Source organism: Pleurodeles waltl, chromosome 4_2 (assembly GCF_031143425.1).
Source record: "Pleurodeles waltl isolate 20211129_DDA chromosome 4_2, aPleWal1.hap1.20221129, whole genome shotgun sequence".
NCBI lineage: Eukaryota > Metazoa > Chordata > Amphibia > Caudata > Salamandridae > Pleurodeles > Pleurodeles waltl.
This window is the reverse complement of record NC_090443.1, coordinates 26,718,437-26,745,130: the sequence shown is the minus strand read 5'-3', so window position 1 is coordinate 26,745,130 and position 26,694 is coordinate 26,718,437. Positions and strand designations below refer to the sequence as shown.

Below are 26,694 nucleotides of genomic sequence, written 5' to 3'. Positions count from 1 at the left end.
TTAGGCCTAGCGGTGATAATTGCTGCTATCAAGAAACGATACATTGTCTGTTTCACCGTTCCCTCTAAAGAGAACATTTCACAAAATTGGACTCTCCCCCCCCCCCACCAGCCCAGTGCTCATGCAGGTGACTAGCCTCCACTCCTTATCCTGGCCCTGCACATCCACGGCAAGGAAGATAAAGGGCGGACATGACCTTTAATATTTAAGATTGCTAATTTATTCCTGTTGAGAATTGAGACAATATCCGATGCCACGTCCTTAAAACTCGCGCTTCCCACAAAAGTTCGTCTCCCTCAAAAGTGACTTTCCCCTCGATGGCACCCGTAGCCTGACGCATTAAAGGAACTGGAGATAACGTGATCTTTCGGGCCTAGACCTGCTAATTTATTCCTGTGGATAACGAAACAATGGCCGCGTGCCTTTCAATCGCGCCGTCGTGACATGTTGATATTTCTGACCGCCGGCGTGGCTGCTCTGGTCGGCCATAGGCGAGGCTGGCAATTATCGGAGACTGGAGATAACCTTTCCGTGCGCTACACAGGCGCTGACCTTCCTCCGCTGTAAGCACCGCAGAGTCTCAAAGGGACTTTACCGGGTAGTCCAGGAAATGACGTCTAGCATGGTTTGAGAAAGAGGCACAGTGTAGACGTGCCAAGGGCTGAGGTAGAGACGTGGGTGGGTGTGCACACCTCAGTTTCCCAGAGAAGGACTCGCACATAGGCCCTAAGAGGAAGCGGGCCCATCAGACACGTACATCCACCCACTGGACAACAGCATCCACTGCAGTACAAAACAACTGTAACGGTATGTCTTTGCCGGTCACTATCCAATATGACTCCAAATAGTGTGTAACCCAACAAAATGCAGTCAGCTAACATAACATTTTCTCTGTTGTACAACTACCACAGAATAGCAAGGGCTGCAGAGATTCAGCAGGACACCAGTGGGGCTTAAGAGGCAGTTGAAAGAAAAAGGAGTGCGGATTGCTAGGAGTACATTAAACAATACTTTTCAAACTAACTCAAGTTTAAGGCAGAGGCGAGAGTGTGTGTGTGTGCATATGTGTGTGTTTTCGTCTATGTGCAGGTAAAATTCCAGGGTGAAATCCAACAGACATCTCACCATACCCGAATGAAAGCACCTGTACCCAACTATTAACTTCAGAATCCATTTTTTAGGGCGGTGTCACACCCAAAACACCTCCCTGAAACTACACCCCTGAGTAATGCCAATCCAAGACTCTTTCAGCGAAACTGGATTCAGATATGAACTCCCTTGTGTACCCTTCCCTTGGGACTAGGCCAGATCAAACCGATTGATCATATGTGCCATATACAAAGTAGTAGGAGATGCCCACATTTGGATGTAGATAGTGAGCTCGAAGGACAAAGCCATTTTCGCACCAGAGCTCAACTCAGTTGCATAAATATGAAGCATTTATATTTGTTATAAGTTTCTAATTTAAAAAAAAAAAACTTGGTTGCACAAATGACATGATTTGCAAGTATACAATTTACCGTGAGGATTCAAAAAGTCAGAATTCATGCTTGTATAAGTTGATGTAGACATGCACACAATTACAGTATTATAATAAAATATTATGATGTAATATTACACAAGTACATCTGCTCCGTGGGCAGGCAGTAGGTGTTCTAGGCAGAGATTGCTGTGGAAAGCTGGTGTACGCCTACATACCTATCAATATTAAAAATGAGGCCCCCTCACACCAAGGGGACAGGGTTCCACAGACCAGAAAATATTTAATCCCTCTTTGCCTCAATAAAAAAAAAAAAAAAAAAATATATATATATATATATATATAAATATATATATGTATATATATATATATATATATATATATATATATATAAATATTCACTTAAAAAAACAAAGGTTACAGAGACGTTATAGCTAGGCTCACATTTTAAACGTACAAAACCATAGAAACCATAGAAATTCACCTGTTATATGGGTTCACCTGTTATGTGAGTTCTGTCAGCAATGGATGATCTAGCCTGGTAAGATCTAAGAAAGGGGGAAAGGGAAAAAGCTTGGTCCCATGGTTCTTGGAGGATCTAAAAAAGCTACAAAGACAGTGCCAGACGCACAAACGAAGGTGGAGAATGGCGTAAAATTTAAAAGAAAAAAACAAGCATAAAGAGTTAATTAGAAACTACAAAAGCGCCATTAACAAGGCTGACATCTTTTTTCTCTCAGAAGATTAGATGTGCCATTAATAACCCCAAAGAATTATTAAAGATGGTAAACCATCTTACATCTCCTCCAACACAATAGGCACTGGAAAATTCTCAGAAATTCTGTGACAAAGTGGCCCTGTAATTTAGGGACAAAGGGGGTCATTATGATCCCCGGCGGTTCAGCCCGCCATGTCCGCAGCGGGTAAAAAGACCGCAAATGTCATGGCGGGCTGAACCGCCATATAATGTACACATGGAGGGCCGCCATAGGCGGCCCTCATCCACCTCCAGGCTGCCTCCGACAGGCAGCCTGGCGGTGGAAGAAATCATCGTCCGACAGGGCAGCACTGCTGCCCCTCGGATAATGATCGAAGGGGTGCTCCGGGGCCCCCCTGGGGGCCCCATCGCAAAGGTCGGGCAGTGATCTGCGCGACGGGTGCAGCTGCACCCGCTGCACAGAGGCATTGACGGCAGCTCCATGTGGAGCCGCCAGCAATGTCCCGGCCAGGCATTCTGCTGGGCCGGCGGGAGGAAACAATGTTTCCACCCACCGGCCCAGCAAAATGTTCATTATGCAGCCAGCAGGGTCCCAGGGGGGCTGGTGGTCAGTTAAATGACCGCCAGCCTGAACACGGCGGTTAACACCGCCGTGTTCATAATGAGGGCCTAAATCTTAAATATCTTCTTAGAATTTCCAGATCTTGGGGACGAGTTAACTGCCTGGTCTGGGGAAGGGAGCGCTTATAAGCAGTGGCTATTTAGCTAAGTTTGGATATGCCAGATTTTTCTTGGAAATACTTGAATCTATTTGGTCTATAATGTTGGCCTTGTTTGTTTTTTCCCTTCATCGTTATTAGGAAACATGCCCATTTGGGCTGGACTTGGAGTGGAAGACACCATATGAGTGCAGGAGGAAGGTGCATGTTACACCGTGAAGCCACAATCATTTTTCACCCACTTGGGCTGTATTCTTCATGATGTTCCCTTATTTGGGCATATTGACATGCTAGTGGCATTTAGGCAGTGAAGAACTCAGAGACTCCAACTTCATTACATGTCACAGACATGTTGTGGGATATATTATAGACATTGAGTTACAGTAAATGCTAAATTGTCAATTGGGAGTCAGACCAGGTGTTGTTTAATCACATTTATTATGTTTTTGATTACTTTTATAAGTATTTCACACTAGTCCATCATGGCGGCCGTTGTACAACATATTGAAAGTGATCAAATCATTACAGTCGGTCATTTGTGTTTATGACACCTTCACTTAAGAATGATTGTTGTTGGCGTCTACTGAAACTTGACCCGTGAGCAAGGGGAGCAGTCCCCGAAACGCGTTGGATGTTATGCAATTGCCACAATAAACTTCACGATGCAATCAGCGCTGGATGGCTTGCACTTGGTGTAGCTTGTTTGGACACCGCTTGTTTTCTCTATATTATATATATATATATATATATATTTTTTGTGTGTTTGTTTTATGGTTAGAGTTATGTTAAGTAACTATAAATCGTGCCCTAAGGTAAGTATAATTCACGCCCTCGCCATGCACATTTTTCTCATCAATAATTTTCCTGCAAATGTTACAGTGATGTTATCAATGATGTCATAGAAGATGTCATCAATGATGTAATATCTGGGGTAATTACCAGTGCATTGTGAGTTATAGTTGCCTTAGGGCACGAGTTATGGTTACTTGAAATAACTCTAACTATAGAAGCTGTATTGCTATGGTTTTGTGCGTGTAAAATCTGAACGTAACTATAATGTTCCTATAACCTTTGTGTTTTTTTCAGTGATTTTCTATGGTTTTTTTAATTGTAAGTAATACGCCCATCATAATGCACAGTGGGTGGAGAGGGATTTGGATACAGGGCCTGACCTGGCATTGTCTAGCGCCCCCACCCCAGCTTGCTGCTCCTGCCTCCCCTTTTCTTGCCATTCATTTTCCAAGTCCATGCCCCTGCTCCCTCATTACAGACCGGTATGGCAGTTGTTCTGCCAGTGCCCTTCCCGCCTGCCCTGAACAGTTAGCTTGCTGCCCCATCCACCTCCTCCCTACCCTTGGTTGTTTGAGTCCATGTACCAGCACCTTCACTCCTGCGCTGCATGGTCCGATGTGCTGTCAATGGCCTCCATTTAGCTTAATGTCCCTGCCAACTCCCCCTGCCCTCCATTGCCTAATTCAATATCCCATCATTGCCCTCAACCTTAGCCTCTGTGCTTGCTGTCCCTACCCCACTTCCTCCTGCCCTCCAATGTCTATGTCCATGCCCCTGCTCTTTCCTTTTTGCCCGCTATGTTCTATCGACCTGCTGCTGCCCATCCTATTTACTCCAGTGTTCTGTTAAACTGCCACTACCCCTGCCTGCCTAGCATGGTCATATGGCTGTCACCTGTCCCTGCCACCTCCACCCTGCCTGTCTGAGTTCCATGTCCTTATCCCTTCCCTCCTGTCCTCCATAGTACATTTTGCTGCCACCCCCTTCTGCCCTCCATGCTCTGTTTGTGCTGCAACTGCTCCTCCTGTCTGCCCTGCGTGGTCTGTTGTGAAGCCCCTTCCCCTGCCTTCCCTTGTTTATGTCCAGCCCCTACCCCTCCCTTCTGTCCTCCATGGCCCTCTGTGCATGCCCCTGCCCCCTCCCTCTTGCACACCATGGCCGTTGTGCTGCCACTAACCCTCCCACTTGCCATGCATGGTTTTGTGTGCTGCCACAGCCCCTCCCACCTGCCAAGTGTGGTCAGCTTGCTGGTCCTGACCCCCTCCACCTTCCCTCTGTTGTTTTTGTGTATGCCATTATAGTCTCACTGTTGCTCTCCATGGTGTGTTGTGCTTCCTGTGCCCATTCCACCTGCCCTCAATGGTCAGCTTGCTGCTCCTGCCCTGCTATCTTGCTCCCTGCCCTCCATTTTCCATGTGCAGGATCCTAGCTCCTCCATCCTGCCTTTTCTAGTCTGCTGTTGTGCCCCTGCCCCCTCCTTCCTGCCCTTCATGGTCCGTTATGTTGCAACTGCCCCTCCTGTCTGTCCAGTATGGTCAGCCTGCTGCCCTTGCCTATTTCCATTCAGTTCCCTGTTGTTCATGTGCATGGCCCTGTCCCTTCCCTATCACTTTCCAAGGTCCGTTGTGCTGTACTGCCATCCTGCTAGCCCTCTGTGGTGTTTTGGGCTGCAGTAACCCCTCACGCCTCCCTGTAAGGGCAGTTTGGTGCACCTGCCCTCTGTTATCTGAGTCCATGCCCCTACCCCATTCCTCCTGCCCTCCATGATTTAATGTACCATACTTGCCAACATTTTGTACTTAGGAAGAAGGAGATTTTGAAAACAAAAACCCCGGCAATTGATTTTCCCCATTGACATACATTGAAAAAGAGGAGATTTTAGGCAGGAGACAGATAAAATAAAGCTCTTTTAGGCTTAAAATCATCTGTAGTCCCCTGCCTGAATCGGATCTGTTAGCATGTGTGGTTGTACTGCCACTGCCTCTTCCTTCTGCCCTTAATGGTCTGTTATATTGCCACAGATTCTCCTGCCTGTCCTGCTTGGTTGGTTTGTTGCCCCCGCCCCCTTTGCCCTGCCCTCTATGGTCTGCTGCCACTGCCCCTCCCGTCTGGCGAGCATGGTCAACTTCTCTCCTCTGCACCCTTCTTCCTGCCCTCAGTTATCAGAGTCTGTGCTCCTGACATCAGCCTCCCCATACTATTCTAATGAACAACCAGATTGCTACCATTCTATATTAATTACAAAAGTGTGGCACACCTGATGTAATCTTGATTTTTTCAAAACTAACACCTAAAGCATTTCCTTTTGAAATTATAAAAATGAGAGGCTCTTGTTCCCAGAGACATTGTGGTTAAAAGACTAAAATGAGGACATCTTTTTTGAGTTCTCATATAGCAAGAAAGCACTTTTAAATTATTTGGTATTTTTATGTTTTTTTTTATCCAGTTAATCACTTGATCCTATGTTACACTTAGGGGAGAGGAAGTGGTGTTACGGTCAGAGCTGCAGACTTTGCAACTGGGAAACCAGGTTTGAGTTTCGGCACCAGCTCGACATCTTGTGATTCTGGGCAAATCACTTAATCTCTCCATGCCTAAAACCAAAATGAATGTGTCCCTGTTTAGTTTAACTGATGCTCATGTAAAGGACTCCAATACTTTTGAGTCAAGTCTGTGTTATATAAAACTGCAAAAAACAAAAACAAAAAAACAATTAAGTGTTTTGCACACTTGTGTAATTTGGGCTATACCTAGGCTACATTTGGGTGATATTTGCGATCGTTTTTCACTGATGGCCATCTTGGGATACTTATTTGTCATGATGCTCCCTAATTTCCTCATTTACTGCAGTATCTTCAGTACAAAATGCTTTCAATTTTCTACTTAGATTCCATCAAGATGGCCTTTGGATGTGCCACACTTTTGACATAAATTCAGAATGTTAGCACTCTAGTTACTCATTAGAACATTATAGTAAAGCTGCCGATTACCAGGGAGATAGCTGTCAGTCTTCTGTTGGTGTTGAAAGTGCATGTTTCAACACCAAGTCAGAATATTTTAATGAAATATAAAAGAAAATATCTGAGAACTCACTTAAAATGTGTGAGGACCTCATTTTTCTTTCTACAGCATTAACCCTACTTCCTATGAGAAAATGAAACCCCTCATTTTGTTCCTTGCTAAATTAAATGTTTTAAGTTTGATTTAATCAAGATTGTTTCAGGTGTACCACACTTTTGTCATAAGTAAGACTGTTATCACTTTAGTTGTTCTTTAGAACACTCTGGGAGGCTGCAGTAGAACAAAAGGGAATCAACTGACAGGCTGCTCCTGTTGGACTTCATTCTCATATGGCTGAGAAAGATAGTGTGAATTTACAGAAAATATGCTCTCATTTTAGCTTCTGGAGCACCTTCTATAACCTCTATTGGAAAATCATGAGAAAACAGTTTGCTCTCAAACATGATTCATGAAATTCCAGCAGAAGACTTTTCACACCACAATTCCATTCCTGAAATTAGTACTGTACCATAAAAAAATATTTTATATTGTAACTAAAATCTGTTATCACCCTTTATATGTCCTCCTTTTTCTGACCCTCAAAACCTACCATTCACTACAATGCATTTCAATGGGGACCAGGCCTCAGTCCTGTAAGTGCTGCCACAGCATGTGGTCCATGTTGTGGCCAGACATTAAAGGGGGGATCCATTTGAGACCCCCATATATGCCCTTTGAGGTCTGCGTGTGCTCACCCTGCCCACTTTTAATTAATCATCTAAATCAGACCTCTAGTTTCCATAGGAAAAACGTTTTTTGTTTTGCCAATAACTTTGGCTCAGTTCCACGCATCTTCATGAAATGTTCAAAACCAGTTTGCCACTCACTTCAGCTGCTGTCTGAAAAGTTTTGGGATGTTCTGTCAAGCGGGGTCCAAGAAAAAGGAAGGGGTGGGTCCCAAAACGTGTTTTCCCCATTCATTTTTCCATAGGGATTTTTAACATCGATAGTGCCAAAACTACTGGATGGAATTACACCAAGTTTGGCAGAAAGGTAGCTGTTGGTCCAGAAAGAGTCCTTTTTGTTATTAGGTGTAAATTGGCTCAGTAGTTTTTGAGAAACTAAAGAAAATCTAATTTTGTATACATAGGGACGCAAAGGATTCGCGCCCCCTCCTGATCTCGTGCTGCAATCTGATTGGCTGACAACCACAAGAAAGTGTTGGCAGCCATGTTGAGGCTTGGCTTGAGCCGAGTCCCAGACAAACATGTGAAACAAAAGAAAAGGGGCCAGGATACAGACACCCTGACCCCTTAGCTCTGGTGGTGGGACCCCAGGTGAGTCAAGTCCCGGGGGCATTGTTTATTTGTAAATGGAGGGCTGCTTGGTTCCCCGTTGCCCCAGGACTGCCACCTCCCCAAGGCGATGCAGAAAATATGTGTGGGTGACCGCGTGACCCCGGGGACTACTACCTTCCTGGGGCTATATGTTTTATTTGTGTGGGGGAAGCCCGTCGGCCTCCCCCACAGCCCCGGGGACCGCCACCTCCATGGGGCTTTAAGCAACATTAATGTGGGGGGCCGCACAGGCCCCTGTAGCACTGGGGACCAGCACCTCCAGAGGGCTATATTTAAATTGTGTGGGGGATTCTTGTCAGCCTCCCCTACAGCCCCAGGGACTGCCGCCTCCCCAAGGCTTTAAGCAACATTATTGTGGGGCAGGGGTCGTGCGGCCACCCCGCAGCACCGGGGACCACCACCTCCCAAAGGCTTTAAACAATTAAAATGTGGGGGGCACCTGCCCCCCCGCAGCCCCGGAGGCGACCCCTCGGGGAGCCACTGATAGCCCTGTGGACCGCCACCCCCAGGGCCGACTCCTTCTATGTCCTGGGGTGCCCAAACCTGGGACTTACCTGTTAGCTGCAGCCAAGTCACAGCAAACATAACTCCGTTTTCTGACAGCAGGACCTGTCAAACAGGTCCAGCTGTCAGAAAGCAGAGTTTTCATCTGTCTGTGTGCATATCTGTGTGCAGGGAAGACAGATGAAAACATTGCTCCAGGAAGCATGGAGTTGCTATTAAAAGCAGCTCCTTGCTTGCTGGAGCAATGCCGGCTCACGCAGGAGGAGGGGGCTGGCTGGGACCATGGGGGAGGTATTGAGGCTCCCCACACGGTCCTAAATAGCCCATAAAGGGCAAAAATAAATAAAATAAAAAACAATCATCAGGGACTGCGGAGGAGGCCTTGAGGCTACCCTCACGGTCCCGGATAGTCCGTAAGGGGCACCAAATGAAAAAAAATAGTTCAATAAAACATTGGCCTAATGGTTAAAGCCTCAGACCCTCATGTGGAGAGTTGAAGGTTCTAGTCCAGGTGTGTCTGTGGTTATTTCCCTAATTTGTTTTTACTTTAAATGTTTAAGATTTATAATGAAAGGTGCTCTCACTCTTCTTAATTGACAAAAACGTTGTTCATTTCAGTTTGTCAGAAATATCTAATTCTAAGTGTATCAGTCATCAAAACCTAAAAGAGTTCTCCCAATCACACACCCACTTAGGCACATACTCACCCACTCACATATGCACTCAGACTCTCACACACCCACTCACAAATCCACTGAAACCCTCATGCACCCACTCACAAACCTGCACAGACACTGACGCACCCACAAATAAACTGATGCACGCACTCTCACACCCAGACATCGACTCTCACAGCCACTCTCACCCCCACATACACCCTATTGCACCTATTCTCACACCCAGAGAGAGAGGCTTCAACCAACTCCCAACGCGGATGGCCAAAGGGCCATGTGCAGAGTAGGATTGGGTGGGTAGGAGAGTTGGCAGCAGGGACTGGCTGCTGGCCAGGCCTTGCAGGCAACACCTGCTGTGCATGGGTGAAGGCCATGCATGGTGCAAGGTTGGGTGCTTATAGGGCGTTACCTCCGGCCAAGCTCTGCGGCCAACCAGGTGGTGGTTGGATTAACGTATAGTAATGAAAATGAGTATGCATTTAAAAAAACATAGAAGTTTACTGAAAAAAGACAAAATGCACTGCTAATCACCTCTTAAATTACAGCACTCATTACATCTTTGATAATATCTATGTAATACTTGCAGTAAAAAAAATTGACAAAAAAGCTGTGCAGGACAGGGGCGCGAGTTATAGTTACCTTAGGGCACGAGTTATAGTTACTTGAGATAACTCTAACTATAACAGGTGAATTTCTTTGGATTTGTAGGTTTCCAATGTGAGCCTAACTATAACGTACCAGTAACCTTTGTTTTTTTTAGTGAATTTCTATGGTTTTTTAACTTCTATTTCCTAACTATAACGTCCCTGTAACCTTTGTTTTTTTCAGTGAATATATATATATATATAAATATATATATATATTCATATATAAATATATATATATATATATATATATATATATATATATATATATATATATATATATATATATATTTACTTTTTTTCTTTTAAACACAATAAAACATTTAAATCGTTTAATATATATCAGACAGGGGAAATCATCTCAGGCAATACAATTAGTCTTACAGGTAGAAACATCAACTTATTGTGTCATCAAGTTTCCATGAATTCATTAAAAAAAGACGGACACGTTGCAGATCATGTCTTCAAGGCAAGGAACAAACCCATATATACAACAGTATGGAGAGCAACACCCCCAGAGTATAATGAGAAGAGTTCTTCTCAGGACAATATATTTTCCTTGTGGAGACAATAAATTTGGAAATCCACTTTTGCTAGGCGTTTATCCATGTGTAAAGTGTCCACCATGCATTTTTTTACTGATGTGTGTGAGCGATTGAGAGTACTCTTGGAAAGATGTGTCCCAGGGATGCTCCTGAAAAAATTTACATTTCCAAATCAGAATAAATGTATTTCTTGTAAACTACACACAGTATTCTCTTCACAGCTTCGTGAAACACTAGCTATATACCACGGAGCAGTAGCACTTGAGCTTATAAAACAAAATGGGGTCGGTCGGAGAGAGCGTTGCGTTTCCAATATGCCACCCATTAGAAGTTTCTTCCATTGCACAACATGACGAGTCAAAGAGAACAAGTTTGGCACAGAGTGAACTAAGAACATTCAAAAAAGGAACACCGTAATATAGAGAATATCTGTCAAGCTTCTAAACCGAATGCTTAATAAAGACAATTACAAAATGGAGCAGATTCATTGTGATATTACAATATTGGTCAGGGGCACCGTGATCCCTCCTCCCCCTTTAGCAGCTGCAACGGGGGTTCTTTATGAGTCTCTTTTGTTTGCAACTGGGCGTCAAACTCTCATAATGATATAAAGGAACACAGAGTCAAAACAGAGCAGGCAAGAGCAAGGAAAAACGATAGATGGCAAATAAAAAAGGGAAAGACCAAAGCAATACTGAATAGAAGGAAGGATTGATAATGAGTAGATAAATTAATAGATAGCTGGAGGAGTGGGTGAAAGGATGAGTCAACGGATAGGTGGATAGACGTTTGGAAGGATGGTTGGATGGATGGGTGGATGGATACGTGAATGAGTGATTGGATAGGTGGAAATGAAAGGATGTCAAAGTAAATGGATGGATATGTGGATGGACAGGTGAAAGAATGGCAGAGTAAAGGGATGGATTGATGAGTGGGTGAAAAGATGAGTGAATGGATGGCAGAAAGGATGGATGACTGAATGGATGTCATAGTGGATGGATGGACTGGTGGATGGCAAAGTGAATGATGGATGGATAGCAGAGGAGATGGATGAATGGATGAATAGATGTCAGAACGGATGGAAGGATGATGTTTGGATGAATGAAAGAGTAGATGGATGGAAGGATGGATAGAAGAGTGGTTAGATGACTGGATGAATGGCAGGGTGGAAGGATGGATAGATGGGGATGGCAGAATGGATTGATGGCAGAAGGGATGGATGGATGGCAGAGTTGATGGATGGAATGAGGAAAGATTGAATGATGAATTAAAGAATGAATGGATAACAGAATGTAAAGGTGAAATTGTGGATATCAGCACATGGATGGAAGGGTGAAAAGATGAATGGATAGATTCTTGGATGGAAGAGACAAAGGAGCTTCTCTGCTGAGGGCTGGACTCACATTCTTCACTTGCTTGGCACTATCATGGATTTTGTTCAAAGAGGGGGGAACTTTAATATTCTGGCTACTTCCTTGATACTGGCAGTTCAGGTGTCATACTTATAAATCTGGGAAGGTGTAACAAGGGTGCTGTGTAAGGCGTGTAACTATGTAAGGTGATTGATATTAGGGGTGCTTCGTTTTTTGCATGTAAGGACCAATCTTCTTCCATAAGGGTTTGAGGGTATGCATGGACTGTAGGATACATATAAGAATATTGTCTAAGAATTGGAGTGAACAAAAAGGACATTTTTAGACTATAATTAGCCCTCAATGTGGTATCAAGCAGCCTTACCTCATGGATGATAAAATGAAAAGACAAAAAAGGTTTGAGGTCATATAATTCATGTTCACACGATTAGTTGATGAGAAAAAAAGAAATCAATTTTTTTGGCAGTATTGCAATAATATATTTTTCAACAACTAAAAAGTTTTCTCATTAGCGTATCAAGTGAAATTGATTGATATAACCTAAAACCTTTTTTGTATTTTCAGGTATTTTGTCTGCACTGAGCAAAAAGTTGAGACATGCCCACCAGGTATTTACAGCTCTAGTGGACTTCCATAAATATTGCTGCTGTCATTAAAGTAAGACCAGGCAGTAAGAGATATGGCATCAGCAATTTTAGGGTACCGTTGGCTACTAGGTTTGTGATGACAGAATCTGTGTTAAACTGTGTATTAAATGTTTCCTCTATCTATGAACCAATCTCTTTCCACGTTGTAAAACAAATTTACAGTATGATGAATGTGTATTTGTTAGTTGTAATTGACTTATAAACCTTAGATGCAAAGTGACCAGAAAGCCACAGCCTTTTCAACTTTATTTGCACGTTTGGGGCGCATTATTGCCTAATGTGGATATGAGTGGCTGAAGTTTGTATAGAAGTCTGTTAGGAGCGCAAAATAGTTAATTACGTCAGGGATAGTCAAAGGAAGGTTCTCAGTTTCCAGATCACAGATCACAGATATATACGGTTTGTTATCCAGTCATCCCAAAAAGAGGGTATTTCCTTCATTTTTCATTCTTTTATTGTGCTAGAGCAACATCTAACACACAAGCATACACCGTGTCTTGTAGGATATTTATTGGATATTCAACGTTAGTAGGGCGACTCAAAAGGGCATAGAGCATGTAATGTAGGAGCACTGACTTTTTTTTTACAATAGTTAACCACATTTTATTGCACACCAAAATTGTTCTTTTTGACTGATCACGATGTGCAATACATGCAACTCTTGTCAACCAATCTCTGTTGAAAATAGTCTTCATATCATGACAGTTGTGTTTTATACACAAGAGTTACAATTGTCAGTGAAAAAACATCTGCAATGTATTTTATCACTGTTGTGCACTTTCTTTAAATTTAATAAATGTAATAAAATATTTCAAATGAAAAAAATAAGTCTCAATGTCTGTTGCCTTGAGACTGAGAAGATGCTAACAACAAGTCTATGAGCTAGACCAGGTGTGTCCACCCAGGTCCAGAACTTCTACATAACTTTTAAACACTTGATAGAGTCACCTGGTGTCAGGCTTTCTGTAGCTTTACCTCTGCGCTCCTTATATTTATACTGTCACCTCAAGGAACTGATGCTGTCACCTTCTGCCAGATATACTACAGCTTTGTCTATGGCCAATGGATGTCAGTTAGTGTCACCTGCTGAAATTCTTTCGGCAGCTTGAACTTTTGGTGTCTTACACGGCCTTTTTTTGCCAGATACCCCTACTCTTTTGAGTATCGTACCCAGAAGAGCTCTAGACCCACCGTCATCCTTGGTTCAACATGGAGAAACCTTGGACAAGAGTGGTGTGCCACAAACATAAGTTTGTATCATGGTGTAACCTACTACTAGATATTCTGCAGTTCGAGTTTCTCCTGTGTCTTCCTGTAGGACATCTGTCATTTAATCCATGGAGGGATGAACCATCCATCTGGACAGAAATCCACAGCAATTTCCAGACCATGGAGACTGCTGAACTATTATAATTATATTTACCCAGAGTATTAGTTGGTGGGTCTCCCACTCAAAGATTGTTTTTGCTCATTTATACTTTTTTGCTTGGGTCTTGCCTGCCACAGGGGCCAAGCTTGTCATCGTTTCCCTCCAACTTGTGATTGTGAACTAGCTTCAATCTTGTTCCATCTCCAGCTCTCTAGGCTATCATCTCTCACCGTCCAGAAAGCCCAAGTAGCAACACTATGCCCAGCAGCCACCGTGCAGCCGTTTCTTACATGTTTGCCAAAGCAGGGATCTCAATTTCCATAATGTTGAAAAGCCTCCAAGGGTACAACCCTCCTCCAAGGCCTCCCTGTGTGCCAAAAGATCTAGACTACTGAGCTGAAGTGCACTTCCAGGTAGGACCATGGTTATTAGGCCCACTACAAGTAAAGCGCTGTAGCAATAATAATGGACAGGGACAAGAAACGTTTGTTAGAGTGTTTAAGGGCATGCAAATAACTTGTCATTATAAAAAATGGAATAGTGAGAATTAAAAAAGTGTGTGCAAAATATTAGGGCAAAAACATTATTGAATAATTCCAAAGTGCATGCAATAATTAAAATGGGTACAAATAAATAGACGAGATTCCGGTAGAAATAAAAGGACAAGCATAATAAAAAGGGACAAACAGAAATAAAAAATGACATCTGCAAAAAAGCTCATGGCTAATTAAAAAAAAAGAGGACCAAAGAAGAATGATACTAAGGGCCTCATTACGTCATTGTCGGTCAACTGCTCTGCGACTCCACCACCCTATTACAATGTTCCCACCAGGCTGACCGGTGGGAACATTGCAATAGAATGTTCCCGTCATTCAGTCTGGCTGGAACAGTGCTACAGTATAGGACTCAGCTCCCTTAAGGGAGCCAAGTCCTATACCGTATCACAGAGCGGGTCGACCAGCACATTCGGAATGCGCACTGTCTGCAAGGCAGACAGTGTGCATTCATATGGTGAGGCAGGTAGGACCCCCGGCACAAGCTTTCTGCCAGCCTTTTCATGGTGAGGTCCCTGCCATGAAAAGGCTGGCGGAAAGTGGGGTTGTAATCAGCTAGCTGGCGCTGAGTTCAGTGCCGTCATGGCTGGTTACAAGCCCAGCCGTCGTCATCCTGTTGGGATCTGTGATTCTGGCAGGGAAGGCGGTCTTTATTCGGGTCTGCCCACCTAAGTCGAAATTTGGGTGGTCGGACTGCCCAGAGTGCAGCAGTCCGACCATCAATGCAAGTATGGCGGTCCTTGGACCGCCAAACTAATAATAAGGCCCTAAGTAATGAAACAAGCATTGGCAAAGCCAATAGGTCTTCCCTATTCAAGAGCTATTGGCTTTGGCAATGTGTTTTGCCATGTTGTACACCATTGTGGCTGCTGTCCAGCATGACTAAACGTTAGTGGTGTGGTGTGTCAGAGTGGAGTGGAGGAGTAGAGTGTTCAGTGGCAGAGGGCTTTGTAGAGTGGCGTCAGGTGGAATAGGGTGGAGTGGGTTGGAGTAGATTGAGGTAGTGGGGTGGACTGGACTGGAGTATAGTGGGCTGGATTAGATTGGGGTAAACTAAGGTAAATTGAGTGAAGTGGGGTGGATTGGATTGGAGTGGGGTGGATTGAAATGGGGAGGGGTGGATTAGATTGGGATGGATTTGAGTGGGGTGGATTAGGTTTGATTGGGTGGATGGTTTGGATTGGAGTGATAGGGCTGGGTTGCGGTTGGTGGATTGGAATGGAGTGGAGTGGGGTGGATTGGATTGAAGTGGGGGATTAGAGTGGACTGTAGTTGGGTGTAATTGATTAGAGTGGGGTGGATTGGATTCACTGGATTGGAGTGGGGTGGATTAGAATGGGTTGGAGTGGGGTTGTTTGGAGTGGATTGGAGTGGGGTTGATTGTATTGGAGTAGAGTGGTCTGGATTGGAGTGGGGTGGGCTGTATAGACTGGACTGGAGTGGGATGCTGGGATGGGGTGGATTGATTAGGATACAGTGGGGTGGATTGGAGTAGAGTGTGGTGGACTGGAGTGAGTGGGGTGGATTGAAGTGTGGTTGAGTGGGGCGGATTGGATTGGGGTGGGGTGGGTTGAAGTGGGATAGATTGGATTGGAGTGGGGTGTGCTGGATTGGAAGCTGGATTGGGTGTATTGGAGCAGGGTAGATTTAAGTGGGGTAGATTTGAGTGGGGTGGATTGCTCTGAGGTGGGGTGGATTGGAGTGGGGTACGTGGTGGATTGGGGTGGGGTGAATTTGAGTGGAGTGGACTGGGGTGAACTGGAGTGGGGTGGACTCGATTGGAGTGGTTTGGATTGGATTAGAGTGGGGTCTATTGGATTGGCATGGGGTGAATTAATTGGAGAGGGGTGGACTGCAGTGGGGTTTATTAAGGTGGTTTGGAGCGGGTGGATTTATGCAGACTGGATTGAACTGGAGTGGGGTGGATTAAAGCTGATTGTATTGGAGTGGGATGGATTGGGGTGGTGTGCATGGACTGGACTGGGTAGCAGTGAGGTGGATTGGGTAGCAGTGGACTTGATTTCTGAGTGGGCGGGTTGGTTGTATTGAAGTGGTGTTGGTTGTAATGGAGTACAGTTGTTGTATTGGAGTGGGATGAGATGGACTGCAGTGGAGTGGAGTGGGTTGGATTGGAGTGGGGTGGTTTGAACGAGACGGGTGGATTGGACTGGAGTGGATTGGGGTGAGGTGGGTTGGAATGGGGTGTGGTGTATTGTACTGGAGTGGGGTAGATTGGACTGCGCTGGATTGTGGTGGATTGTATTGGTGTGGGGTGGACTATATTGCAGTGGGGGTAGATTGTAGTGAATTGGAGTGGGGTGAATTGGGATGGTCTGGACTGGATCAGATTTGACTGTTTTGGATTAAAGTGGGGCAGATTGCAGTGGTGCAGGCTGAAATGATTTGGAGTGGGGCAGTTTGGAATAAGTAGGACAGATTGTTTTGGATTGGAATGGGGCAAGCTAGAGTGGGGCAGATTGTATTGGAGTGGGTAAGATTGGAGTAGGGTAGATTGGAGTGGGGCAGATTGTATTAGTGTGGATTGGAATGGGGTGGATTGGGTTGGTGTGGAATGGATGGGGTGGGAGTGGGGTGGATTGGCAAAGGGGGTGAGGTGGATTGGATTGGAGTGGGGGGTATTGTTTTGGATTGGAGTGGAGCAGATTGAAGCGGGGTGAATCGGAGTGGGACAAACTCTTTTGGATTGGAGTGGGGCTGTTGGGCCTGCAAACCTGAATATGGTCCAGAACCCATATCTGGCGTTTAGTAAAGAGTGCCCCTAAGCAAATCACCTGCCCTTTGCATGGGCCAATGATTGTTGTTGCCTTTGAGAAATGTTTACTTGAGCCAATGCTTGTTTTAGAACTTGTGTAGGAATCTGTGGCACATGTCAACTTGTTGCCTGAGCTTGTGGTATCCTCATGACTCCAACTAGGTGTGGCCAGGTGCAGCAGGTATTTAAAGCCATACCAGTCTTGAGGGGATTGCTTGCTGTCAAAGGTCTTCCGATGCAGAGTGGGATTCCCTGCTTCTGCGCGCTTGTTCCTGGATCATCTGTTCCACAGACCAGCGTCGCAGATGCTGATCCTAGAAAAGAAGAGCTCAAGAAGATTAGCATCATAAAAGGTGGTAACGCGCTGCACGCACTTGAAAGACTTCTTACCGCTTACCTTTGATAGTTGATTGCCAGATGTTCAGACGGGCAGCGCGCAGTAGAAGGGCATGTTATTAATGTCCTTGGTTACATGAATACTTGCTGTCTGCCGAATAATAACGCTCAATGTTGTTAGCTTGCAATACAGCACAGATCTGAGCACGTTTTGGACAATTGTTATTTAAACGATGTATTATGAACATGTTTGTTATAGTTTCGTTTTATGTAGCATTTTTGTGATACCAATCATTGCCTATGATAACAAACACGCAGTGCTTGGCACACGCTAGTTTCAAAACATGAATCAAAGGTCTGTTATTTCCATGTTCAATTGACACTGTGATGTAACAGTGATGACACCAATTACATACAAAAGTGACTATGCTGTCAGTGTGGTTAAAACACTGAACTGTGTTCTTTCCAATACTAACATGCTGTGCTGATTAATCCCTGGATATTTGAGAAATATCAATACTTAAGAATTGATTTTCATTCTTTATCGCCTGTTATATGTCTATCATTGTGAATGTGACTGTGTTTTAGAAGGTCTCATCAAGACCCAACGAGCAAGACGTACACTGAATTTCTGGAACACTTTAGGTAGGTCTTCCAGTGGGGCCACATTGACTTGGGAACAAGGTGGGAATACATGTAGATAGTATAGATGGCTAAACATTGTATCTGGATGCAGGTTCCATACTGTTTCTTGGAGGTCTCTAGAGAGAGGGCAGAGCCAGCGAAAGTGGGAAAGGGGACTGTGACAGGTACACATAGTTTGTGGGCATTGGCAAAGAGCAGTTTTACTATATCAGTTTCATGAAAAGTGTTATTTGACTAAATGCTATAATTCATCATACGCAATATCTGCTCTTCGTAGACCACCGCTAGCCATCCTGATCCTGTCAGGCAATGGCAGTGTTTCTCTCTCTCTCTCATCCATCCATCCCCTTCCCCCAGAATTTTCCTGTGACGATCAAGTACAAGTAAATGGGAGGTACGCAACTTCTAGGTGGAGTTGGGAACAAGCAACTTGGGTCAGCATTATGTCTCCATGAGAGAAACAGGTTAGTGCTTGACAGGGGCGGATCGGAGTGGAGCAGATTGTTTTGGATTTGAGTGGGGCAGATTGGAGTTGGGGGGATTCGAGTAGGACAGGTTGTTTTGGATTGGAGTGGGGCGGATTGGAGTGGGACAGATTGTTTTGGAAAAAAGTGGGGGCAGACTTGAGTGAGGCAGATTGGAGTAGGACAGATGGTTTTGAACTGGAGTGGGGCAGACTGTTTTGGATTGGAGTGGGGCATATTGTTTTGGATTAGAGTGGGGCAGACTGGAGTGGGGCAGATTGGAGTGGGTTAGATGGGAGTGGAGCACATTGTTTTGGATTGGAGTGGGGCATATCGTTTGGAGTGTAGTGGGGCAGACTGTTTTGGATTGGAGTGAGGCAGATTGTTTTGGAGTGGTGTAGTTTGTTTTGGATTGGAGTGGGGCGAGCTGGAGTGGGGCAGATTAGATTGGGGCGGGTTGGGAAGATTGGAGTAGGGTGGGCTGGAGTGGATTGGATTGGGGCGCTGTGGGGTGGATTGGTGTGGGGTGAGGTGGGGTGGATTGGCGTGGACTGTAGTGGGGCAGATTGGAGTGGGGTGGATTGGGGTGTGCTGCATGATTATGTGTTACAGCATCATTTGAGAAATTACACATAATAAAAAAGCAATGTCGCTTTGCAATATTTAGAACAAGATATTTGTCATCTTTTGAGAACAGTGCTCATGAGCAAAAGAAAACATGAGTGCAAAATAAAAGAAAGTAATCCATAAAAAAATAACATTTTGCAATTTTGTTTGTCCTCCTGGGCATTTTTGACAGTCACATTCCTTCTATTTGCAGAGCAATAGAAGTTAAAAGGAACAAAATAGTACCTCAATCACATAGAGAGCAGCAGATGGCCACTGATTAATCAGTGCTTGGTCCCTGCACCAGACACAGGAAAGTAAATGATACTGCACCTGCAGTGACAAAGTAAGAGGCTGTAAAAGCAGAGTGTCACGCAAGCCAACAAATGGTAAGCGACAGGCAGGCTCCAAGCCCTTTACTGTACACCACAGTGTATTGCGAGTGAGACACATGCGCTAGCGCATACACTCGCAGGATGACCCTAATGAAAAGGATGCAAGTTGATAAAAGAGTTCACAAGGTAATAAGACAAGGCAGCACAATAAAAGGAAAAGCTGTAATAAAAAGAGTTGTGTTGGGGAGAGAATGGTATAAAGTAATAACAAAGAGTTAGGACAATAAAAAGGAGGGTAGAATAAGAGATAAATTAAAGGGAAGAGGGTGTCACAAAGGCAGGGAGACAAATACATGAGAATCCTGGAGAAAGATAAACGGATGAGGAGAAACAGACACATATGTTGGCCCCTGTGAAAGAAACTGCGGAATAGGGCAAAACTGAACAAGGAGACACAATGCACACACGCATGCAGTCTCTCTCTCTCTCTTTCTCTCTGCTCTTACACATATAAACACATATGAATGTTGTGGTGTTGGTAGTAGTTATATTGTGGAACTGTAGGTAGGTTTAACAGAAGTAGTAGTGGCATTTGTGTTGATTGTGCTGGTAAAAGTGGCAATGGTAAAAGTGATGAGCATGAAGGTAGTATGGATGGTGGTGCGAGTGGTATCGATAGTCACGCTCGTGGTGGTGGTAATAGCAGTGTCATGGTGATGAGGTAGTGGTGACAGTGGTGATTGTGATGTTGATGGTGGTAATGGTAGCTTGACATTAGTAATGGCTATTACAGCGGAGGTAATGGTAGCGGTGGTAGTGATTCTGGAAATGGTTGTGGTAGTGGAGTTGGTGAGGGTGTTGTGATCATTGTAGTAATGTGTTGGTAGCAATGTATTGTATTATACCTGCATTAGTATATCGCTTACTACTTCTGAAGAGGCATTGGGATTTAAAGATACACTTTGTGTCATGGTCCTGACAACAGTGTTAAAGTGGTTGGTTGAAGTGAAAGTGGTGGTGATGATGGTGGTGATAATCTCAGTGATGTTAGTGGTTTTGATAGTGGTGAAGTGGGAGTGGTGGTGGTAATCGTTAATGGAACCAGATCCTTATAGCACGTTATAAAAATAGTAAAAGACTTCCTTGGTTGCATTTTTCACCTGTGGTAGATACAGAAAAATTTACTATTTCAAAACTTTTTTCTGCTAGCTGCTTCAGGGCAGGGTGACTGGGTGTGCTTTCAGACCTCAGTTACTGCAGCTCTGCCCGCTCTGTGTAGTTTGTCGGGCGTGAGATATGCGGTATGAAGAAAGTAGGTTTGTATTAATCGGAGGCGAGTGGCCATTGTAAGAGAGCGTGGGGCCATCAGTGCTTCTGTCCAGTCCATTTCCTCCATGGGACCCACCCAGTCTTCCCACCTTTGGCGAAGTCCTCCCTGGGGGCCCGCCGCGACAGTAGTTAGGGTGCGATATATCCGGGAAACTCCTCCTCTACCCAGGTTTCCCATCAGAGCCTTGGCTTCCATGGGGCTATGCTCGGGTATGGTGTCCCCTGCCTGTATGTGGACTAGGAGGGCATGACGCAACTGAAGATACTGGTGGAACTGTGTCGTGTTCAAAGCGTATTGTTTCTGGAGGTCCTGAAAGGACCGCGTATGTGACCCTCCCCAGATATCACCCAGAGTAGAGATACCTATGTTGTCCCAGTTCTGAAAGCCCTCCAGGCCTGCCACATGTACCAGCTGCCTCCCGTGCCATAGCGGGGTCTGTTGGGTAAGACGTCTCCACCACCCCGTCACTTTCTGAGCCGTCCGCCATCCCTGTAGTACCACTTTGGTCACGTCTGGGACATCTCTGGGGATCGGATTCCCGAATAGGGCGCTTAAGATCCGTGGGTAGCCCATTGTCTGTAGTTCTAGTTGATATGCGGGGTCTGTCCACCCACCTCCCACCCAGTCATTAATTATGAGTGTATGCATCGCTAGGTATTGGATATTGGACATGCCCAAGCCCCCGTCGTATATGTCCCTCTGACATGTTTTAAGCGACAATTGTGCGCGAGTGCCTCCCCCTTATGAATTGGCGCACTAAGGAGTCCATCTCCCTGAACCATCTCGTGGGGACGGGTAGTGGAAAGTTCTGCAGGAGGTATAGGAGCCTGGGGAGGATCATCATCTTGTACAGCGCTATTCTGCCAAGTAGATTCAGGAGGTGGGTCTCCTGCAGGAGGACCACGGAGGGGGAGTATCTGCAGAAAGTGTGGAATACTGCTGACCTCTTGATCTTGTCTAATAGGCCATTTACATTCCAGGAAAGGACTTGGGTCATTGAGGGCCAAGCGTGAGATGTGTAGGTGCTATACAAGGTTTAGTGTGCGGGTGCGAACCTAGGGACGACCATTTCAAACAATTCGGTGGAATCTTAAAATTACAAACCGGGCTAACTAACTCGTAGCCCTTTAAACCTAAATCAAACTCCCCCCCCCCCAAACCCCCCCCCCTCCCCATACTCCCACCCCGGAAGCATCTGTCGCCCAAATACCCAACCAGAACCAGACAGCCAGTAGAGCTGTCATTGGGGTGGAGTGGTGGACCCCTCCTTTCCTTCGGATCAGCTGCAATTAACGGTCACAAATCGAGCATCCGACACCATACATTAGGAATTCTCCGGTGTCGTCAATGGCAGTCCCACCGGGGCCCGCTCGAGCACACCAAGCGCGGCCAGTCTCCCCCCACGTCCAGCGAAGGGGTCGCACATATCCTTTCAGCCGAGCATCGGAGATTGACTTAGGCGACCGTCTTCCGCCGCCTGGGCTGGTGTCTGAGGCCCCGGGAGAGCGTCAGAGGTATTCTCAGTCTGTGGGTCCGAGTCTTGGGCCGCCTCATTGTCTGCAGGAGTGTTCAGGTCTTTCCGCCTACCTCTCCGGGATCTGGTGCGCCGCCAGCTCCTCCGGGGCCCCTCTGAAGAGGAGGGTTCGATACATGGGGTTTTCCTAGTAGTTCTTGGGGGACCTTTTCGGGCTCCAATGCCCTCCTCCGTCAGCCAGTCCCATGCCTCCTCTGGTGATTCGAAGAAGTATGTTTTCCCAGCCATGAGAACTTTGAGGCGTGCGGGGAAGAGGAGCATGTACGAGAGTTGCATTGCCCTGAGTTTTTGTTTAACAAGCTCATATGACCTGCGGCGGGTTTGGACCTCTCTTGTGTAGTCCGGAAAAATTAGGATTTTGTGATTTTCCCATTGAAGATCTTCCAACCTTCTCGCTTCTTTAAGGATATTGTCTCTGTCTTTAAAGTTAAGAAATTGTGCGATCATTGGGCGCTTCGGGCCGCCCGGAGGGGGGCGAGGTGCGAGCGCCCTGTGAGCTCGTTCAACTGCGAAAGGGATTGGTCTGGCATCCACGATTTGATCCATCTCTCTAGGAACTCGGAGGCCTTGTCATCCTCTATGCCCTCGGGGAAACCGATGAAGTGTAAGTTGTTGCGTCTTGCCCGGTTTTCAGCATCCTCTGCACGGCGGTGAAGCTCGTTGGTTCGGGTCTGCAGCTGGGCCACTTTGGTTTTGAGGTCAGACAAATCCCTTTCATTCTGAGAAACTCGGGATTCCACCTCAGTGATTCGGTTTACTGCATTTCTAAGGTCTTGTCTGATGAGGCCCATGTCTACGCGTACTTCTCCGATTTTGGTTTCCACAGCCGTCTGCGATGATTGGATAGCTAGGAGAATGGCGCTCACTCCGTCCGGGGCCGGGCCCCCGCTGTCTGTGTCTCCCCCTCCCCGTTGGCCCGTCGTTGTCGTGAACTGATCGATTTTTTGCTGGGAGGGTGGAGGTTGTTTGTTCGCCTTGTCCTTTCCCATCGTGGCGCCTGGGGTGAGGGTCAAGTGTGTCGCACTCTCCGTATTATTTTTGTAAGCCCAAGATTTCAGTTTGTTTTCAAGTGTCTTGGACCAGGGAAGGTTTCGCCGCGTTGCTCCGCGCGGGGACGGTGGGATGTCACTGTCTCAAGGGCGTCCTCCAGTCTCTTTTACTCTCTCTTGGGCCCTGTGGAGGCATCTCTTGCCGGCGCCGTTGGAGGGCCGGGTTGTTGGTTCCCATCCGGTAGCTCCCCTCCTCGCTCCCCCTGCTTAGTTGGGAGGGACTCGCTATAGATCAGGGCCCAAGTCCCCCCATACCCGGGATCTGGTATTTCAGTGGAAGGTCTTGTCTCAACACACGTTGGCCTCTGATTTCCAGATCTGTTTCGACAAGGATCAATTATCTATGATTTGAGGCCTTAAATTTCAGACTGTTCTGGGATGTGTTCCTCCACATCTCGGATCCTGGTCTGCTCCTAACTCTTGTTATGGGCCTTGGCGAACCCCCTCTGGGTGAAGGCCTGAGGGGGAGCAGGAGGTGGGCCACCGCGTGTCCCCTTCGTTGTGACAGAGACAGGAGAGGGGGGTATCACAAATCGCCGACCCCCTCTCTTTCCTCCTCCTCTCCTGGGCCTTTGAGTTGTGCCTTCGTCCTCTCGGGGGCTCCCGCCCGACCCCCGGCAGGGTCTTGATCCCCGCGCAGCCCCAGCCCTTATTTCGTGTCAGAAGGGGGCTGTGGGGAGAAGGGCGTCAGCTGCGGCGGCGGTCCTCTTGTCCTCGCCTGGCCGCTTCACTTCCGTCTCGCGGGCATGGCAGGACAAATGGGGGGTCTCGGCTTCCCGGCCTGCACCCGCGGGGCAGTGCACAGGGGCAGGGCCGCTCACCTGGTGCTTTCTTTCTCGGCCGGGGTTTTAGCGGCCTCCCGGCCACAGGGATCCGCCGTCGGGGGCCGGTCCAGGCTCCGCAGGGGCTCTCGCCGCTCCTTCAATTCGCCGCATACGCCATCAGCGAGGCCATGGGCCCGACCTCAGCCCAGCCGGGTGCATCGCTTAGCTGCCGCCATCTTCTTTTCCCTTCCCGGGATCGGCTGGATCTCCGCGCGAGCGTGGGATGTAGGATCCTCGTTCGTTTGCCGTATACGACCCCCTATGAGACCCAGGGTCACAGGGGTGCCCGAAACGGCGTCTTTCTGCTCCTTCGGACCGCGTTAACTATGGGCGGATGACGGAGGGGTCCAGAGCACTCTCAGAGTGCGACCGCCATCTTGACGCCCGAAGCCACGCCCCCTCAACACAATTTTTGCATTTTACTGGGACATACCCCATCCTGGGTCCCAGGCAGCTAAAAATTTCTGAAAAGTAGACAACATTCTGAATTCAGCAAGGTCATTTGTGTAGATCCTAAAAGGTTTTCCTAAAGAAAATAACAACTGAAATAAAAAAAATATTGAAATTGAGGTGAAATGAACAGCCATTTTTCTCCATGTTTTACTCTGTAACTTTTTCCCGCAATGTCATATTTTCAAAAATAATATACTGTTGCGTCTGCTGGACTCTTCTGGTTGCGGGGATATATAGGGCTTGTAGGTTCCTCAAGAACCCTAGGTACCGATAGCCAATAAAGGAGCTGCACCTTGCAATGGGTTTTCATTGTATACCGGGTGTACAGTAATTCATTTGGTGAAATATAAAGAGGGAAAAATAGGTATCAAGGAAACCTTTGTATTTCCAAAATAGGCACAAGATAAGGTGTTGAGAAACAGTGGTTATTTGCACATCTCTGAATTCCGGGGCGCATGTGAATTACAGGGCATTTTTCAAATAGACGTCTTTTTTATACACTGTCTTACATTTGGAAGGAAACAATTTAGAGAAAGACAAGGGGCAATAACACTTGTTCTGCTATTCTGTGTTTCCCCAAGTCTCCCGATAAAAATGGTACCTCACTTGCGTGGGTAGGCCTAATGCACACCACCCGAAACGCAACATGGACACATCACATTTTTACATTGAAATCTTACGTGTTTTTTGGAAAGTGCCTAGCTGTGAATTTTGGCGTCTAGCTCAGCTGGCACCTAGGCAAACCTACCAAACTTGTGCATGTTTGAAAACTAGACACCTATGGGAATCCAGAATGGGGTGACTTATGGGGCTCTCACCAGGTTCTGTTACACAGAATCATTTGCAAACCTCAACATTTGGCAAAAAAACATTTTTCCCTCGGATTTCGGTGCTGCAAAGTTCTGGAATCTGAGAGAAGGCACAAACTTCCTTCCACCCAGCATTCCCCCAAGTCTCCCGATAAAAATGGTACCTCACTTGTGTGGGTAAGCCTAGTGCCCGCAGCAGGAAATGCCCCAAAACACGACATGGACACATCACATTTTCCCAATGAAAACTGATGTGGTTTTTGCAAAGTGCCTAGATGTGGATTTTGGCTTCTAGCTCAGCCGGTGCCTAGGGACACCTAGCAAACCTATATATTTTTGGAAACTAGACACCTATGGGAATTCAGAATGGTGTGACTTGTGGGGCTCTCACCAGGTTCTGTTACCCAGAATTCTTTGCAGACCTTAAAAAAACACTTTTCCCTCAGATTTCGTTGCTGCAAAGTTCTGAAATCTGAGAGGATCCACAAATTTCCTTCCACCCAGCATTCTCCCAAGTCTCCCGATAAAAATGGTACCTCACTTGTGTTGGTAGGCCTAATGCCCGCGACAGGAAATGCCCCAAAATACAACATGGACACAACACATTTTCCCAAGGAAAACTAACCTGTTTTTTTAAAAGTGCCTAGCTGTGGTCTTTGGCCTCTAGCTCAGCTGGCACCTAGTGAAACCTAGCAAACCTATACATTTTTGAAAACTAGACATCTGTGGAAATTAAGAATGGGGTGACTTGTGGGGCTCTCACCGGGTTCTGTTACCCAGAATCCTTTGCACGCCTCGGAATTTGGCAAAAAAACACTTTTATCCTCACATTTCGGTGATGGAAAGTTCTGGAATCTGAGAGGAGCCAAAAATTTCCTTCCACCCAGCATTTCCCCAAGTCTCCTGATAAAACGATACCTCACTTGTGTGAGTAGGCCTAGTGCCCGCTACAGGAAACGCCCCAAAACGTAATATGGACACATCAAATTTTTATATTGAAAACTGACGTGTTTTTGGTAAAGTGCCTAGCTGTGAATTTTGGCGTCTAGCTCAGCTGGCACCTAGGCAAACCTACCAAACTTGTGCATGTTTGAAAACTAGACACCTAGGGGAACCCAGGATGGGATAACTTGTGGTGCTCTCACCAGGTTCCGTTACC

General features: G+C 46.1%; 1 protein-coding gene across 2 annotated transcripts in view; it reads right to left on the bottom strand.

The window, feature by feature from the left end:
* The window catches only part of RLN3 (relaxin 3), a 91,426-nt gene that overhangs the window by 5,261 nt on the left and 59,471 nt on the right, over positions 1-26,694 (bottom strand). The gene's annotated exons all lie outside the window — the stretch shown is intronic.